The 19,535-nt window shown below is 35.9% G+C and overlaps 1 protein-coding gene across 5 annotated transcripts in view; it reads right to left on the reverse strand.

Annotated features, from left to right (window-relative positions):
- Positions 1-5,607: 5,607 nt before the first annotated feature.
- CDK14 (cyclin dependent kinase 14) overlaps positions 5,608-19,535 on the reverse strand; it is a 249,999-nt gene continuing 236,071 nt past the window's right edge. For 3 of the 5 annotated variants that reach the window (XM_026716071.2, XM_087917906.1, XM_087917909.1), the window contains one exon: positions 5,608-10,158. The gene's annotated coding sequence lies outside the window, so the exon portion shown is untranslated. The remainder of the gene's footprint in view (positions 10,159-19,535) is intronic. The other 2 variants (XR_015740368.1, XM_087917907.1) reach the window with 2 other exon arrangements.

Consider the following 19,535-nt stretch of genomic DNA (forward strand, 5'->3'; position numbering starts at 1 on the left):
TCTAAGAAAATCAGTGTGGGTTGCAAGAAGTCACATTTCAAAAATAAAAGGTGAATAGAATAATTGGATAGAGTTTATCATGGTCACAGATCAGGATTCAAAATAAAAGAATAAAAATATAAAACAAGATAAGAATGTTACAACCAGAATATATCCGATTTTACAGTATAACAGAATTTGACTATGTTCAAGGAAAGTAAATCATATTGATCGGATAAGAACTATACATTAAAAGGTGTTGTACTAGGTAAGAAGTTTATTTATTTATTTATTTTTATTTTGTCAAAAGCTTACAATATAACAGAAACAAGAATAAACATAAGTTTAAATACGAGAAATAGGAACTAATAATTGGGGACAATAGGACAGAGAAGGTAGCCACGATTGTGTGCTTATGCACGTCCCTTAGTTTTATGGCAAGTCAATGAATTTTAATAGCCCTTATCTACAGGTGTAGAGTGTCAATACATAGAGTATCTTTTTTTATATTAGCATTCCCAAACCTTTGGGGGCAGGAACGGTGAAGACTGTTAAGGTTATTCAGAGTTTGGGCATATATGATATAAATAAGTTGTTCAGAAAAGCATTTGTGGGCAAAGCATATTGGAACAGTACCTTAAATGTGGGTGATCAACTCTGATGATGTGCCACCATAAAATGAGTAATATAATAAGTTTTATAGTTTTGATAACCACCACCTAGGCAAAAACCTCAGCCCTTGTATCTCCTTTCTAACACTACAGTACGAAGACCATCAAATCAAACCACAGAGAATCACTTTCTCTATTTTTGGATTGTAGTTTGCTTAAGTACCTATCAAGGAGGTGAACAAGCTGAGTAGGACCATATCCTGAGTAGGACCATATCCTGAGTAGGACCATATCCTGAGTAGGACCATATCCGGAGTAGGACCATATCCTTGGGAAGGGATGACAGATCTAATTGGAAAACAAGTATCTTTAATTTGCTTTTCCATGCTTAAAGCTGAATGTACAGAGTTGGGATATTTAAAATGCAAGGAGCTTTAATTTTTTTATCCAGTGGTCTGGACCATCATCACAGAATCCAAGATGTCAGAACTACAGAGCCAAAGAACATTTTGATCCAAAACATGAAGATGTGTAACCAGGCATTGGACTCAATCCTACGATGCCAATCACATGAAGAAGTTTTGAGGCATAATATTGAAATATGTTCCTGAGAAATTTGGTCTAAATAAAATATAGTGTAAAAGAGTTACATGGTCTTGACTGGGCATTAAATAACATATCTAATTTGATCTCAGTATATTTGGAGTGTGGTAAAGCCCCTTTTGCTATGTAAAATTGGGGGCTGTGCTGTTTAATTGTCTGGGCATTTTGTATCTTACACTTTCTGTACATTCTGTGTGGGGTCCTGGCATTAAAAAATATGCATGGTATTTAAGCAATTTAACCTACTCAATGGGATGATATAAAAGTTGACTGACTAATGCTTACAGAGTAACTAACTGCATCATCCATCCACATATACAGGTAGTCCTCAACTTAAAAGAGTTCATTTAGTGACCAAAGTTACAACGGCACTGAAAAAAAGAGACCTATGAACATTTTTAACACTTATGAACTTGCAGCATCCCCATGATCACATAATCAAAATTCAGGCACTTGGCAACCGTCTCATATTTATGATGATTGCAGTGTCTTGTGGTCATCTTTTGTAACCTTCTGACAAGCAAAATCAATAGGAAAGCCAGATTCACTTAACAACTCTCTTGCTAACTTAAAAACTGCAGTGACCGCACTTAAAACTGTGGCAAGGAAGGTTATAAAATGGGGCAAATCTCACTTAACAAATGTCTCATTTAGCCACATAAATTTTTGGCTCAATCATGATTGTAAGTTAAGAACTATCTGCAATAGGATTGAGATACGTTTGCTAATTTTACTGGTTGATGAGAAAAGTAATGTCATAGAACAATGCATTAATATAGTAGACAATAAATCAATAATACAGCTTTGTCTGTCTTCTCTATTAATGGGGATCTTGATGGCATAGTACCCTGGGCAGCGACAACTTTTATTGTGGTGCCTTGTATTTGATGACGAAGGAAAAAGTATGAAGGTTAGATTTGTGGTATCAAAGAATGTATTAATTCCATTGCATTATCTGACACATTACCAAAAATAGTTAGCCTCCAATGCAGAGGTGGGTATTTAGCAGGCTCTGACCAGTTCTGGAGAACCGGTAGCGGAAATTTTGTGTAGTTCGGAGAACCAGCAAATACCACATCTGATGGGAGATTTTACAGTATCCTTCCCCTGCCATGCCTACCAAGCTACACCCACAGAACCGGTAGTAAAAATATTTGAATCCCACCACTGCTCCAATGTGAGTAAATAAATACAGAATAAATCTGATCACAGCACCACTGTATGAGTTGATATTTGGAGTCCAGCTGTAACAGTTTCTTACTGGAAAGCTTGTGAGATTATTAATTACTTGAGAAAGTACAGTGGGTCCCTTCTCTCATTTTCTCTCCTCTCTTTATCCCTTTTGCATAGCGTTATCATATTTTTGAATGCATAAATCCTATATAGTAATTTTGGCCTTTTTTGCTACATTGTCTTACTAGCGTTGTACTCTTTTATCCTTTTCTTATTTTCCTGGGCTACAATACTGACCACCTTTCTTTTGCAGCTGCCCAATTCTCTCAGATACCTCTTTAACCTAACTTTCTCTTTCTCCAAGCTGCCATTATTTCCATCCTATCATCTCTTTTTCAGACATTAAATCTTTTCCACTGCCTCTGCTCTTCTAATTCTTCAGATGTTCTGAGCAGGAAAAGGCGGTCAAGAGGCAATTCCCAAATGCCCAATTGGGCACAAACCAACAGCTTACTTGGGGCTTTTAAAAAGCACAGCTTGTTTGCATACCATTGGTGGAAATTGGGGGACTGGATTCTGAAGGCTAATACGTATCTCTGTATTTCCTTTGTGATGACCCTTGTTCTGGAAACACTGGCTTGATTGTTCAGTTAGTTTCTGCACAGTGTTTCCTGCCTTTGGGCAAGAGAAAGCTCTTTGCCCTGCATACCAGAATGACTTGTTTTGTTAGAAATTCTTTAGTGCAAAACCTTTTTGTTTGTGTGCAAATTTACAGGAAGGACAAATAGTGAAGATATATGCTTAAAAAGTTGGTTAACTCTCTTTTTGCCTTGTTCCATTGTATCATTCCCTGACCCACTTCTCAGAACATAATTTCACCAGTTAGCACAGCAAACAGGGGAAAACATAACAAAAACTAAAGTATGCATTTCTAGAAAAGTTAAGACAAGCCTGAGAGTGAATGACAAGCCTAGAATTACCCTTCCTGACTCAGTCAGGAACTGAACCTTGGTTATTCCTGGTCCTTGTGTAACACACAAAAGCCAATTTAAGAATACATTAATTGGTTTCTCTTAGCCAATAAATACACGTAGCTTAGAATTTAATAGTTTACTTGCAAAAATGTATTATTATATATGCACTTTCAGGTATCTTAAGCACTTCATACTTGCAGGTCTTATAATGGCTTTATAACATAGATAACACTATAGACCCACTGCAGGCTGGTCAAATTCATACTATATACACTTCATAATGTATAGAATTCATCTATTTCTGTCTTTCCACAAAATACTGCACAATAAAGTAATTGGGCTGAGTTCAGTTTAGAAAAATGAAGGAAATATTGTCACACATAATCTAATAATGTCAACAGAGGTAGAATTTCTGATTTTCTACCCAAAGTTATTGGCAATAAGTGCATGTAGTTAAAAGATAGGATTAAACTGGATACTTCTCCACAATGCAGTCCATTCAAGTACATTATGTTTGGCCTGAAATTCCAGGCAACTCCTATCTTGCACCTGTGCACCTGTTTTTTTATACTTACACTACAGAACCTGATTTTTCACGCTTTCTATTCATTTTGTTGAATAGGCTCCAATGTTCAAGTCTATTAAGATCCGTTTGATTTTTAGCTTCTCTTTTGAACTGTTAGTAGCCCTCTCTTCCAGCTTTGCATAATTTGTAAATTCGATGAGTGTTTTCCTCCACGTCTAAGACACTTATAAAAATGTTGAAGAACTCTGGTCCTGAGACAATGATATGTCCCTCTGCACACCTCCCTCCATATAGACATATTAAACAAATACTACCAGATATATTTGGAGAGCTCCTTGATTTAGTTCTCCAGGATCTTGAGTGTAAGGAAGGCTGTGTCACTGGTAGAAGAAAACAACATAATTATGCAAGGAACAAGATGGTTGTTTTCTCACTTCTGCACTTACAACTTTACTACTCTTTACTACTACTGACTTGCCTTTTAAGCTGCAGCATCAGGACCACTGGTGCACCAGCAAGTAAATGTGAATTAGAGATCCTTCATCTTAGTTGATTATGAAACTGAGCAAAAAAGGCACATGAATGTTTTCTGTCTGTGTTCTCTATATAGACTTTATATAAATAGGAATTAAGAGACACTAGTAATTCAGTTATTATCATAGTATCAGCTTTTGGAAAACATCACAAGGATGAATTAACATCTTAACATTCACCTACTAAATAATTCACCATGACTAAGGATTCTTGGCATACAATCTTAGGGGTGTCAAACTCAAGGCCCGGGGGCCCAATCTGGGTCACAGGGTGCTTAGATCTGGTCCATGGGGCCCTCCCAAGCTCCAATTTAAGCTGCAACAGCCTCTTGCAGCCTTCTGCCAGCAAACATAGCGCTCAGGGGCCCCTGTTTTCATTGTCAGAAGGCTGCAGGAAGCTGTTCTGGCCAAAAATGGAGCTCACGAGGGCTGTGCATAGTCCCCCAGGAACAGATTCACAACTTCAGGATGCTTCTGGACTCACGGGTTATACTGGGTCAGTAAGTAGAGGCTCTGGCCAGAATGGTTCAAAGGGTATGATCTTCCTAGAACAGAAGAACCTTAAATTATGCCCATATCACCTTCCAGTTAGATTACTGACATGTACAGCCACTTGGGTTGCTTTTAAAGATATTGAGAAACTAGTTGATCAAAAATACAGCAGCCCCATCCTTTCAGTGTCCTTGCATTTGAAGTACGTTACACTGATTTAGCAGATTCTGCATGTTAGAAGGTATCTCCAGGAACACCACCTATTGTGAGTATCTATCTGACCAACTAGATCTCCCAGGGAGGAACTTCTGCAAATCCTGAGTTCGGAAGGAAGGGGTTGAAGTGAGGTGATACAGCTTTTCTGTAGTAGTATCAATCTTGTGGAAGAGCCTTATTCTGGATATGATTATGGTGATTGTAATTGAAATTTATTACATTTATATGCTGCTGATTCCCAGTGCCTCTGGATGAGGAACATCAGGTTGCTTATCTCTTTGCTGATCATTTGGAAGATATTGAAAACAAATTGTTTTAAAAACTTTTCCTCAATGTGTACATTGCCATCTCTCATTTGTTTCATATTGTATAGCTTTTGCTTTTGTATATTTTAATTTATATGTAAGGTTCCAAGAATCTTTTTTTATTATGGTAGCATGACATTTTCATAAAAAGAAAAACTCAGAATTATGTTTTAAAAAATCACATGGAGCCTTACAATCCTGTTACACTTTATTAAATATCATATTAAATGAAAACAATTGACACTTGACAAACCATACATTTTTCATAGTAAGACAAATTACACATTGAATACAATGTAACATTTACTCAACCATACTGCTAACTAAGCTGGCATTAAAGCATGTGGCTATATTATGTATACATACTTAATATTGTTTGATTACCAAACTCCTGTTAAAAAGAGCACCATTTTGTGCCTCGTATAAAGAATCCCAACTAGGGAAAATTTTGTAGGTAGCACTGCAGAAGTGAATGTTCTGAGGCCACGTTCAGGGAATATCTTAATGCAATCTTTCAATTTTTGCTTTAAAAAATATTGCAAGGCAATAATACAGATAAGTGCCTCTAAAACTTTCGGTCAAAAAAAAATTGTATCATGATTTGGTGAAGAATGGAATGTAATTCTATTTATATGGTCTCCATATTCCACATTAATCTGTACAGTCCAAATGTCATTTATTCTATTAGGTTACAAAAACAATAATATATTTTTGGGAAATACATACTCTATATGCACCATACATTTATGTGCATGGATGTCCATGCAGTCAAAATATCACATTGCCTTCACTGTTGAGACGAGCAACATTCCTCCTTAATTAATCAGAAAAATTGGAAATATCTATTCAAAAGTCATTCACATATTGAAAGCAAGACTGGTCCAAAGCCTCCCCAACCATTGTTATATATTTCCTGTGCTTGTTTAATCTTATTCCTAAGAGGCAAAGTACACATTATTCGCCACGACGCAGATGCTCTGAATTTTTGAGCTATTCAAATGGGAATCATATTGAACCAATTTTCCAATGTAACATTGGTAACGAAAACCCTGTAGACCAATTTTCTATCACTATTTCTACATTCTTCATATAATGGAGTTCCTCTTATCTTTCATTATAAGGTGATCTTCTTATGTTTCAAAAGTATTCTCTATCTTCTCATTGAGAAGCTTTCTAAAATAGGGAGGAGTTTAATTAAAAGAACTGGATGTAATTGGAAAGCATTTTTTCTTCCAATACCAACCACAGAAGTCCAATCCATGCATGATTGTTTTTCCATGACTGCCATATTCCTGGCCATTCCAATAGCATTTCAAACAAACTATTAGGTGGAATGGTTAGATTGCATAGCTAGTATTTACAAATGGGTGAAGACTCCATCCAATTAATCATTGAAGTCTTATTAGAAAAATAGGGAACCCAATTATGGGAAAACAGCAGATAGTGTTATTTCAGTAACATATATACCAAGTCACAATTAACATATACATGGAAAATTAAAAATATGTAATCTTGAATTCAAAGTACTTGAAAAGTGGATAGAAACTGCATTAGGTTTTGGCTCTTATTGAAATTCTGAAAGGCTCAGGGTTGTCATAAGCATTACATAATCAGGGGAAACAGGAAGTACAAATGACATGGCAGGATCTTTTAGAGTTAGAATTCAGTCCTGTTGTAGTCAAAAGCACAGGTGTTAGATGCAAAATCCATGCAGAATCACAGTGGAAGTAGCTGCAAAATATAAAATCCCTTGTTACGCATTGTTCAGAATAATTCAGAATTTCGTTTTTATCGCCAACGTAAGAGTTACATAGTTCTGCCTAAACTGATCTGCAAAGCAATAAGAGTGATGAAATGGCTATGTTGGGCAGGATAAAGGACCATATTTTGACCATAACCCGGAAGGAACTTTAGGGTAAAACTTGTACAGGTTTCCATTATGCACTAAAAGAGAACAGAGATGAAAATAAAATTGTATAATTACTATTTGCCAAATCATAGATTTGAAGAGATTCCTTCCTTCCTTCCCCCGCACCCCCAGCAGCTGTATGATTGCACTGCACAATGTTGGAGATCGCACTATAGCTACATATTTCTATTTACATTCCAGTGATAATTCCTCACCACTATCACTAAAATTAGAACTATAATAAAACCTAGCTAACTTATCCACTTCAAGTAATTGATCTTCTACCATAATTTTAGTGCCTTAAGGAAAACCATACAGAAACTTTAAGAAACAAAATAGAGATTCTATACCAGTGCACTATTTTCTTTAGTGTATAAATGTGAACTAATACTAAAGACAACAACACTGGATTCAAATGGATTCTATAGAAAAGAACTAGGGGCAAATAAAATAGATATATTGAAAAACATATGGATTTTAAATTTGAATGTGTTTTATATATATCATCTTCCATGTACAATTACATCTTCCAAGTCCCAAACCCTTGCCTTCTGTTGAGTTTTGAAAAATCACCTCAAATAAATCATGATTTATTCTCTGCAGATTGCTTTAGTTGTGCTAACTTCTAAGGGTTGTCATTGTGCTTTGGAGAAGGTTGCAAAAGGAGCATCAATGATTCCCCTTTTTGTTTTTCATGAAGTTTCTTGGTTGGATATCAAGGCCCATTCCAAAATACAGAGATTTGTAGCTTAAACAGCTACTCCCACCAAAAAAATTAAGAGGAGAAAATTGAATTACTAATCAATACACTCTAAGAGATGGATTTCCAGCCTCCAAATTCTAACTCCCCCTTCATCCTTTTAAATCAAGAACTTGTATTAAAAGTGAAATTCATTATTTTCAAATTGTAAGAGCTGGCCAATATATTCAGTGGCATCAGGAACAATTTTTGAAAGAATCTCATAAAATCTAAGCATATATCCTAAACATTTGATTTACTGAGAATAATAAGGTGCTAGGCATTTAACCCATTGAAGGAAATAACTCAGTGAGTTACTTTCTACATGAAACCATCGTGCATTTAATATGGAGAGAAATGGTTTCATCTCTCTTTAAGTTATTACAGAAATTTACAGAAATCAATCTTCCTTTGATAGTTTTGTTAATTCTCAAATTTTCTTTCCCCTTCCATTTTTTTACAGCACTGAAAATTTTTTAGATAACCTTGAAATAGCCAAGTGAATATATGATCTAATTTGAAAACTACTACACAGAAAACAAAGATTAATACATTTTTGTTAAGTCCAAAATGTTTCATTGGATTTTTGATTACTTGTTTCCATGGATATAAAGTTTTAAAGAAAGGTGGCAAAGCTTGTTCAGGCAGGACAAAAACATTTATTTTAATTTATATATAATTGTTGGGAATAGTGTAATAATAAAATCATATTGACAAAGGTTCCCTTGTATTAAAAATTAGTTTTTTGCAAAATCATGTATTCGCCAGATCCAAGTAATAAGTTGCTTTCAGTTTACAAAGCAAATGCAAACTATAAAACGTATCCCTGTTTTCCAGCTTTTATTTATAAAAGCATTAAGATTCCATAATTGAATTCATATACATGAATGAATGAATGAATGAATTTCTTAGAAATTTGTTATACTATGGAAAATGTAATTCTCTTTTATTTCAGGAAAATTTATTCTTCCCCATCTACAATAACATTCTACTAGTCATGTTAGGGGTGGTATGTAGAAGGCAAATCCAACTATTGCCTCCACTAATTCCCTCTCCCTTTCACTTTTTAAGAAAGGAAGAATAGTAATTCCTTATTGATTAACAATGTAAAAATTAAACAGGAAAATCAGCTGTATGAAAATGCATAATATAGTGCTTTTGTCCCTACCATCTTAATATCTTAAAAAAATAACTGGAAGAGTCCTTTGGTTAGAAAAAGAAAGTATTTTGAATTTGGATGATTATTCAAGGCTAATATTTCTAATGGCTCATTCAGCAACTAATCATAGTGTTATTCAGCACTATCATAGTGCTTTTCCAAATGTAAACTCATTTTTTTCTTCATCTTCTCTAGTTTCCTTCTTAGAAAATATTGTTGAAGCAAGACATATGAACAAGTTGAAATATAATCACAAAAACAGTATAACAATAAGTCCCTTTTCTCAAAAGGGCATAAAGTATATATATTTGCCCATTTATGTCACTTTATTCAACATAGGCAGAGTACCCAAATTCTAACTAAGATGCATTTATTGCCATGGTCAAATTAAAAATACTACATTTACTAGCAGTAAAAAAAATGAGCAAAATTATAAGATACTGACTGTCACAACATATCTGTAGCCTGTTTCAGCTTAGAAATTTGATGAATCTGAAATGAGTGGGACTTCCCAATGAATAAATACACTGTTTCATGCCATGACTGCCTTTTAGCTACAGGTAATATAAAGAAAGTTGTGAACACCAAAGGTGTTGCCTTACTATATTTAAGACATTGCTGGTGAAACTTAAACATTTTCACAAAAGTATTTATACCGCAGTCAAGTAAAAGTAATAAAATCAAACACAAAAGACTGAGGAAAAAAAGCCAATTATGCCACACATCAATAAATTTTCACAAACGTCTGTCAAATCACAATGTATCAAAATACGTGCAGTACTTTAAATAAACTGAGAAGGAGTGGGGAATCAGATCTTGTCAGCATAATTTTTCTTGTGATTGAAATCCAAGAAAGGAAGCAGATAATGGTGCCTTTATAATGTTGACTGTATCTTGTTTGTTTGTTTTTTCTCTTCTCTAGTCTGGTGATCTTAATTCCTATAATGAAACAACAGAAATTAGAGTAAACATTATGATGAGAGGTCGTTTAATAATGATAAAACAATGGTATCCTGTTCTTTTAATGTTAACCAAAACGAGCATTAAAAAATTTAAGGATAAGATTCAGATTTGCAAGCCTCTCTTCAAAGCCAAATGCCCAATTCCATAGACTTACAGAAATATTTTATTTATTAACTATAGTTGATCTGTTTCTTGATTCAATAAGCCGCAGAGTAATTTGCCGCAGAAATCATTTCCATCCACACAATGTTAAAATAAAAGCCAGCCAATCATAAATAAAATCGAAGCAACAACTAACTCTTCACTAAAGAAAGTTGTAATATTCAATCTGTATTAGAATGATTATTAGACTTTCTGGAAAAGCCATGTTTTAATGACTTTATGGAAAAAAATATGGTGGGAACCAATACAAAGAACAATGTTTCAAAAAACTAAACAAAACAGGCATTCCTTTATGGAAGAGAGTTCAAGGAACTCCACCATTTCCAATTCTATTGAGCAGGAAGAAATCATTGGGAGAACATTCCCTAGATATCTAGGTCTTCTGAAGGTTTGGTTTTAAAAGTAAAAAAAGTATGTTAAAAGTAATAAAAAAACCTGCATATTAAACTGCATCCAAACTGGTAACCAGTGTAGCTCTAGCAGTAGAGTCATGATATACAGGTGAAACTTGAAAAATTAGAATATCGTGCAAAAGTTCATTTATTTCAGTAATGCAACTTAAAAGGTGAAACTAATATATGAGATAGACTCATTACATGCAAAGCAAGATAGTTCAAGTCGTGATGTGTCATAATTGAGATGATTATGGCTTATAGCTCATGAAAACCCCAAATGCACAATCTCAGAAAATCAGAATATTGTGAAAAGGTTCAATATTCTAGGCTCAAAGTGTCCCACTGTAATCAGCTAAGCCATAACCCCTGCAAAGGGTTCCTGAGCCTTTAAATGGTCTCTCAGTCTGGTTCAGTAGGAAGCACAATCATGGGAAAGACTGCTGACCTGACAGTTGTGCAGAAAACCATCATTGACACCCTCCATAAGGAGGGAAAGCCGCAAAAGGTAATTGCAAAAGAAGTTGGATGTTCCCAAAGTGCTGTATCAAAGCACATTAATAGAAAGTTGTGCGGAAGAAAAAGGTACACAAGCAGCAGGGATGACCGCAGCCTGGAGAGGATTGTCAGGAAAAGGCCATTCAAAAGTGTTGGGGTCTTTCACAAGGAGTGGACTGAGGCTGGAGTCAGTGCATCAAGAGCCACCACACACAGACGGATCCTGGACATGGGCTTCAAATGTCGTATTCCTCTTGTCAAACCGCTCCTGAAAAAAAAAACGTCAGAAGCGTCTTACCTGGGCTAAAGAAAAACAGACCTGGTCTGTTGCTCAGTGGTCCTCTTTTCTTATGCAACTTTTGCATCTCATTTGGAAACCAAGGACCCAGAGTCTGGAAGAAGAATGGAGAGGCACACACTGCAAGATGCTTGAAGTCCAATGTGAAGTTTCCACAGTTTGTGTTGATTTGGGGAGCCATGTCATCAGCATTGGTCCACTGTGCTTCATTAAGTCCAGGGTAAATGCAGCCGTCTACCAGGAGATTTTGGAGTACTTCATGCTTCCTTCCGCAGATGAGCTTTATGGGGATGCTGACTTCATTTTCCAGCAGGACTTGGCAACTGCCAAAAGCACCAAAACCTGGTTCAGTGACCGTGGGATTACTGTGCTTGATTGGCCAGCAAACACACCTGACCTGAACCCTATAGAGAATCTATGGGGCATTGCCAAGAGAAAGATGAGAGACATGAGACCGAACAATGCAGAAGAGCTGAAGGCCTCTATTGAAGCATCCTGGTCTTCCATAACACCTCAGCAGTGCCACAGGCTGATAGCTTCCTTGACACGCCGCATTGAGGCAGTAATTGCTGCAAAAGGGGCCCAAACCAAGTACTGAGTACATATGCATGCTTCTACTTTTTAGAGGTCCAAAATTGTTCTATGTACAATCCTTGTTTTATTGATTGCATGTAATATTCTAATTTTCTGAGATTGTGGATTTGGGGTTTTCATGAACTGTTAGCCATAATCATCACAATTATGACAAATCATGGCTTGAACTACCTTGCTTTGCATGTAATGAGTCTATCTCACATATTGGTTTCACCTTTTAAGTTGCATTACTGAAATAAATGAACTTTTGCACGATATTTTAATTTTTCAAGTTTTACCTGTAGTAAAAGCAACTTCTTGGTACTATATGAGCCACTGCATTCTGAAAACTTGATTCTCTGAGGTGGCTTTTAATGTCAGACTCATTATCTGCTTTGCCCAAAAAGTAAAAAAATTCCCAAGTCCTCGAAGAAAGATTTTTTTTCTTGATCTAGAGTTAATAATAAGTATAAAGGTTAAATTAATTTTATACTGATATTGTATGGAACTTCTTTTTGCCTCTGAAGTTTATTTCCTCTTGTGTTTAGTTTAACCTCTGTAATATGTATGTAGGTGTGTAAATATACATATACATCTATCTATCTATCTATCTATCTATCTATCTATCTATCTATCTATCTGTCTATCTATCTATCTATCTATCACTGTGTCCATCTATCTCTGTCTATCTATCTATCTATCTATCTATCTATCTATCTTAGTTTTTTTACTGTATTGTCACAATGTATAATTCGTTTTGTCTGCTTAATAACATTATAACATTTTACTTACTAGTGGATGGTGTGACAATTTATAAAACCATCAAATCATGTACATATATTTTATAGCATAAAACAATTTGTCTCACAAATTAAACAAATGTTTTCTTACTCCTATAGTTAAATACTGCTGTGCAAAATGGAAAGGATTTGATTTTAAATATTAATATTAATTCAAGCAATAAGAAGGGAAAGGGACATTAATTTTGGAATATTTGCCATCAGTTTAAAAATGTTTTAGAATTAAAATTTACTAGCTCTTTTTTCACACTACTAAACAGAATTTATCTGGATATTCCCCCCCCACCCCTTGAAGAATTGAATGGGGCAAGGCTGTCCCAGTGGCTTAGCATGCAAAACACACACACGACTTTCACAATACGGCCACAGCTGCATCTTGCAATCACATTTTGTTGTTCTTTTAAAAAGCAGCTGATAACAAATACATGCCACATTTCTCCTGTATTTAGTATGCCACCCAATTAGATTCTGTTAGGTACACTGTAAATGCCACTATGCCTGATATGCTCAATAGTAATTTTATTTTGCTGATAGTTTACTAAAGTCATTTTCAGTGCTATTGAAAAATCATCTTTTTTAACTCCATGCAAGTTTTTTGCAATACATATTAATGAATTAGATCACCAATTCCCATAACACAACTTCTTTCTGACCCACATTGGCCTGTGAACCATTTTTTAAAAAAATTAATTTCTTAAAACCAACTGTCAGCATCATGTGATGGAAGAGATGAAAAATGAAAATGAGTAATCCTGCTGTTCAGGTGAGTGACCTATGGGAGACAGCTCTGCCTGGTAGGATTTTTATATGTACCATCAGACACAGACCAATTGATTAGATCATCTTATTCTAGCCACCAACCAGGCTCCAGAGACTAATTAGAGAGAGTACTGCCTGCGCAGACACCCCATTGACACCTAATTTGCTCAGCGAAGGCCTTTGGGGGGAATTTATTATCTCTGCAGCTGTACTTCATGCATTTCTGATTTGAGACAGAGGCAAGAAGCACTTACTTCATCATGCTTCTGAACAAACTGAATGTAAGAAACTTAAACTGCTAAATACAAGCAAGCACAAATTAAACCTGGCTAGCCTTAATTCTCCTTTCTTCCTTCAATTCATGATATATATATCTGATGCAGATCAGCACAGTGCCTTATATATTCTCTACAAACAGATAGCCCAACCTATCAAAAGATTGTCCTTTTCCCTCCAGACATTTTTATTTAGTTATATATTATTTAATACTAAATGTTTCATGTAATATTTAGTTATTACAATTGCCTGTTTTATGAATTTCTTGTTAAAAGTAATATTATTTTTATTCTGCTTAATGTTCAAGGAGTTTTAAATAATTTTGTTAACATTTACTGTAGCTAGATTTTCCTTTGAAGTTGTAGAAATATTATCAGCAATATTAAATTAACGTGTTAGTAGTGATAATTGGCCCACTGCTCAAGAAACATTGTTGGATCTGGCTGCTGGACAATTTTTTTCCAGTATCTTACCACTCTTTTTGGGAGGAAGGTTAGGGAGAAGATAGTTGGACAGAAGTTGCATCAGACCTAGGATGAAGCAGATTATTTGTATCACTTTCAGTCAGGCTTCACACCTGGGTATTGGTCAGAGAAAGCATTGGCTGCATAGTTGTATGATATGTTTTGGATAATCTCTGGCAGAAACAGGGCAGGAGTCGTGCACCTGTTCTTGTTCTTATCCCAATGTGCTTTTTTCAGGAGGCAACGGGACTTTCTTGGGGGTTTCTTCCTTTGAAATGTTTTACTTCTCATCCGAGAAGCTTCTTCAGTTCAGCTTCTTAAGAAAAAATCCAAGGAAGTCCAATTGCTTTTTGGAAAAAGCACTTTTGGGGCAACCATACCCTGAATGGTTTGGAATCTTTATGGATATTTGTCCTTGCTCTTCTTGACTTCTTGGTGGTTTTTAATAGTATTCATCATGGTATTCTTCTAGATCACTCCAGGTAGAGAATGGATGGAAGAATATTCTACTGATTTGCTTCCCCTGATGGGCTAATACTAGTCCGTGTATACATCCCACCTCTTTGTGGAGTCCAAAGTTAGATATTCTTTGTTAGTATGGGTAATATATCATCAATACACCATGACACATTATATGCATTACTTCAACATCTCAGTTTTACAATATCAAAATCAATATTATACATCTCCATTCCGGGAAAATTAAGTGATGCTGCTGAAGACCTGTTCCAATGCTTGGAGGCTTTAGGAGTCTGGAGGGAGGTACAACAGGTTTCAGCTGAGTTCTAGAAAGACTGAGTCACACTTGGATCTGAGATTTTATCCTCTTTGGTACTGCCCAAAACAGACCTAGTGCACAATCTGGAAATTGGAATTAGAATTATTTTTTATTGGCCAAGTGTGATTGGACACACAAGGAATTTGTCTTCGTGCAAATGCTCTCAGTATACATAAAAGATTCTAGATTCACAACTTCTGCTTGAGGAACAAGTGGCTTTTAGAATGGAATACCTCAGTGTGCTTTAGGTGAGATTGTCCTTGAAGAGTATCCAGTAGTTTCAATTGGCTTCATAAGCAGTTATGTGCACTCAGGGGTAGTGCACATTACACCTCTGTTCCATGATACATTAGTTGTCAGTTTGCTTTTGAGTGCAACTCAAGATACTAGTTTTGACCTTTAAAGCTATACATAGCATCAGGCGGAAGTTACTCGGGCAACTACCTCTTCCTGGTTATATCCACTTGTCAAAACAGGCTGAACAGGAATGGTATGTTGCGGGTCTCATCTACTAAGGAGTTACATCTGGTGGGACTCAGGTGGCATGCCTTTTCTACTGTGGTACCTGTCCTACTGAACATCATTCTCCCTGATGTGAGTGAGATCAGTATCATTCCTATTTGACATATCTATAACTTAAACAGGGAAAGTATATGTCAGGTGCATTATAAAAGATAGAACAGATTCTTTCCTATATATTTTTAATGTGAAGTTTTAATCAAATGGTTAAAAAATAATGTGTGGAGCCCATGTTCTTCTAAACATCAAGACAGAGAGAATAATACAATTCAAATAATTCCCCTACTCTCTGTGGAGTATGGAAAAATGTTTTAGGAATTAAATGGGAGATCAACTTTAGAGATGTTTTCTACATATTATTTAGGAAACCATATTTTCAAGATTAGGTAAATACAGTACTAAAATGAAATACAAATAATCCTCAACTTGTGACTGCAATAGAGCCTGCCCAGAAGTTGTGACCGCCATTAAGTGAAGTGCCCATGTGATTGCCTAACTTAGGACCTCCCATTCCTGCTGTTCCCAATGCAGTCATGAAACAATTGCACTGGTTGTTAAGGTAAGCATGGGGTACCTCAGAGGCCCCAGAGGAGGCCCTGGGAGACTTAGTGCAGGCCCTGGCCCAACCCTGTCAAGGCTTCCCCATAACAGTAGTCTTCATGGATTTGCAAATTTCTTTTTACATGAAAACTACAGGATTTAGTGGCAACTGAAGACTGCTGGACATTACATAATAAAGTTTATTAAGAAAGCTTTTAAAAGAATTTAAAATATATCACTCTCATACCAAGTCCTCTAAAGCAGTGGCCCCCAACCTTTTTTGTGCCACGGCCTGGTACCGGCATCACAAAATGATCCGCGGCCCGGTACCGGCATCAGCACACATGGCAAGGCGAGCCGAGTGACCGGCCAGCCGTCCCCCGCTTCTCCCCTCCACCTTCAACTCCTCCATTGTACCTTTGTCGATGGGCTTTGAGACGGCTTTGGGACGGCCGCTCGGCTCGCCATGCCTTGGGTGCTGAAAGAATCCTTGCACCTTAGTTTTGTTCGAAGCCGCCCCCCCTTCGATGAAACTAAGGCGTGAGGATTCTTTCAGGACTCAAACACCGCTTTCCAACCGGAAAAGCTCACCGGAAGCACTTTCTCAACAAAACAAGATGGCGGCAGCGAGCAAACTGGCGGCCCGGTAGAAAATGTTCCACGGACCGTACCGGTCTGGGGCCCGGTGGTTGGGGACCCCTGCTCTAAAGGGCATCCACAAATACAATCAATGCAATTACAGTATAATTACTGGTCTGAAACCTGACTGAAAAAAAGTCAGACAAATTATTTCCTCCAGGTCACATTGAAGCAGGTAGAACTAGCTGTTCATACAAAAATGTATTAACCACACTGATTGAATACAATCTCAAGCCATTTTCTGGAAAGACTTGAACAATCAACAGGGTCATGGATACAGAACACAAGTGGTAGACTTCATAACACAAAAGACTTTTGTTCACTTCCTCAGGTCTAAGAAACTGAAATTATTCTCAGATAACTGAGCAACAGTGTGCCTCAGTCACTTTTACAGAAACTTCCCAGTGACTCCAACTCAGAGCAAATTTGAGTGATTTTATCTGAAAGATTTCTAGAATACCCCTCACAGCTACCCAGCAAGGGTCCTGAATATCCCAAATAGAGCTTCTGATTGGCTACTTATGAATTTAATAATAGTGGAGAAGCAAGGCCATTATGCTGCTCTTATACTACTACAATAAAATAACCATATTAGCGCTGATGCTTTAGGCATCTGCTGCATCAGCTCATTTTCCAGAATCTGTTATAAACTAGGGAGCTCTGAGACAAAAATCTGATCAAGTTTATTTATTCCACTGTGATTTAGATCTTTCCAATAATTTAGACTAGGTCCCTAGTGGCTATGAAATCCTGAGCTACAATGGTGCAAAAAAAGCAGGTGGAATTCCCCTCAGAACCAACAATTAGAAATTCCACTAACAACCTGGCCATGGAGTTGAGGAACTCAGGCGGGGAAGACACTATGCCATTGAGGCGGGTAAGTTACCAGTAATTTCATTTGATCCTGTTGGGTCAACTTCACAAATGGTCTCTGATCTGTATGAGTTCTCTCTAAGGACACCTCCATTTTTGCTCTAGAGCTAATGCACAACTTGAAACTCAAAAGGGTATATTTCATCAATGGGACCCATTATTACTTCTACCATCACTCCTAATGCCAAACCATATTTTAATATCAATACAAGGTTGACCTTCTCCTCCATAATTAAATCATGGATAACATGAAATTTACTATAAGCTGATAGTGCATTAAATAGCAACAACCAGAGATCTAAGAAGATGTATGATGACTTTGATAACTTCATGATGGGTATGAAGTCACTTGTCTCTTCCCTCAATGATTATATATGATTAACTCCAATGATTATACATGATTAATAGGGAGAACTATCCTGTTCTATCAGTGAACGTAGTTTTCTGTTAACAGATAATTTTTAATTGATGCATTTAACTGCATTTATTATTTTCAATGCAGGTTGAAATAAAGTTGCATGTAACTCAAACAAAGACTTACCATATTATAGTAATAGTACTAATAAAGTAGTAGCTGCACCTATATGGAAATCAGTCATATTGACTTGTTATGGCAATAATATTTAAATGACTCTATGTACCAAACTATTAATCCAAGTTTTTAAATTAAATATGCATTATCCAAACACTGGTAAAGATGAGTGTTTCATTTGTAAAAATTATATAAATATATAAATTATATAAATATTTTGCCAACAATGAATAAAGAATATGAATCATGACTTCTTACTTCTGGCTCCCTCTTATCAGTAATAATGTTATTTTGAACAGAGGCGTTTATTACTTACTTTTCAACAAGCTAAAGCATGCTAAAAGCTTATGCTTCATAGCTTTTATAGCATAGAGTACATGAAACCATACTGATTTTTATTATGTAATAACTTATGTTATTACCTTTAATAGAATAAAACTTTGCTTTTGAAAAACTGATTCAGATACCGTATTTAGCAATTTTGGTATAAGACAAAGAGGCTGTTTAATGAACTCTCCTATATGAAGTCACTATTAACTTTTCATTAAAAAATAGTTAAATAAAATTTACATTTAAAATCTAATAAAAAAAACTGGATACCAATATGCATTAAGCTATTCTGGTTATATGAAAATATTATATGGGTTACCTACATCCGAATTTTTAAAAATAAATTATATTCACGAGACATATCTGAAGCGACACCTTTGAAAGTTATAAAATAAATCTAATAGAATGATCATCTCTAATCCCTCTTTAGAATTTAGTGTTTTACTTCTAACTGTTCAATGCTCAAATTCATTTGTAGATAAAATGCAAAATAAGACAAAAAAGCCCTTTTCACTATTCTGTACCAATATCTTCACATCAGAATATGTAGAATTCTCTTATAATTTTAAAGCCGCTACTTGTCTTTAAGTCTTGCACTAATAATTCACCCAGGTGAATTTTGCAAAAGTCAACTGAATATGGTGTAGAAGTCTGTAGTTGGGGACATGACAGAATTGGTGTGCAATTAGAAATATCGTCACCTGAGGAAAGTCATAATCAGATGCAAGGTACTTAAAAGATTTTGCTGTAAATAAAAAATATATGAAAACTTTCTTCTATAATGATTACTGCATGGAATTTTTGAAAACTGATTCTTTTCTTTTGAGAAGTCAATGTCATAGATTGTCTTTTCAAGAGACAGGAAGAATTTTTTTGGGGGGGGGGGGCGGGGAGACTTCATTTCTCAGAATAGAAGTCTT

The sequence above is a fragment of the Pseudonaja textilis genome, chromosome Z (assembly GCF_049901715.1).
Source record: "Pseudonaja textilis isolate UNSWEBS1 chromosome Z, rPseTex1.2, whole genome shotgun sequence".
In the NCBI taxonomy this organism is placed as follows: Eukaryota; Metazoa; Chordata; class Lepidosauria; order Squamata; family Elapidae; genus Pseudonaja; species Pseudonaja textilis.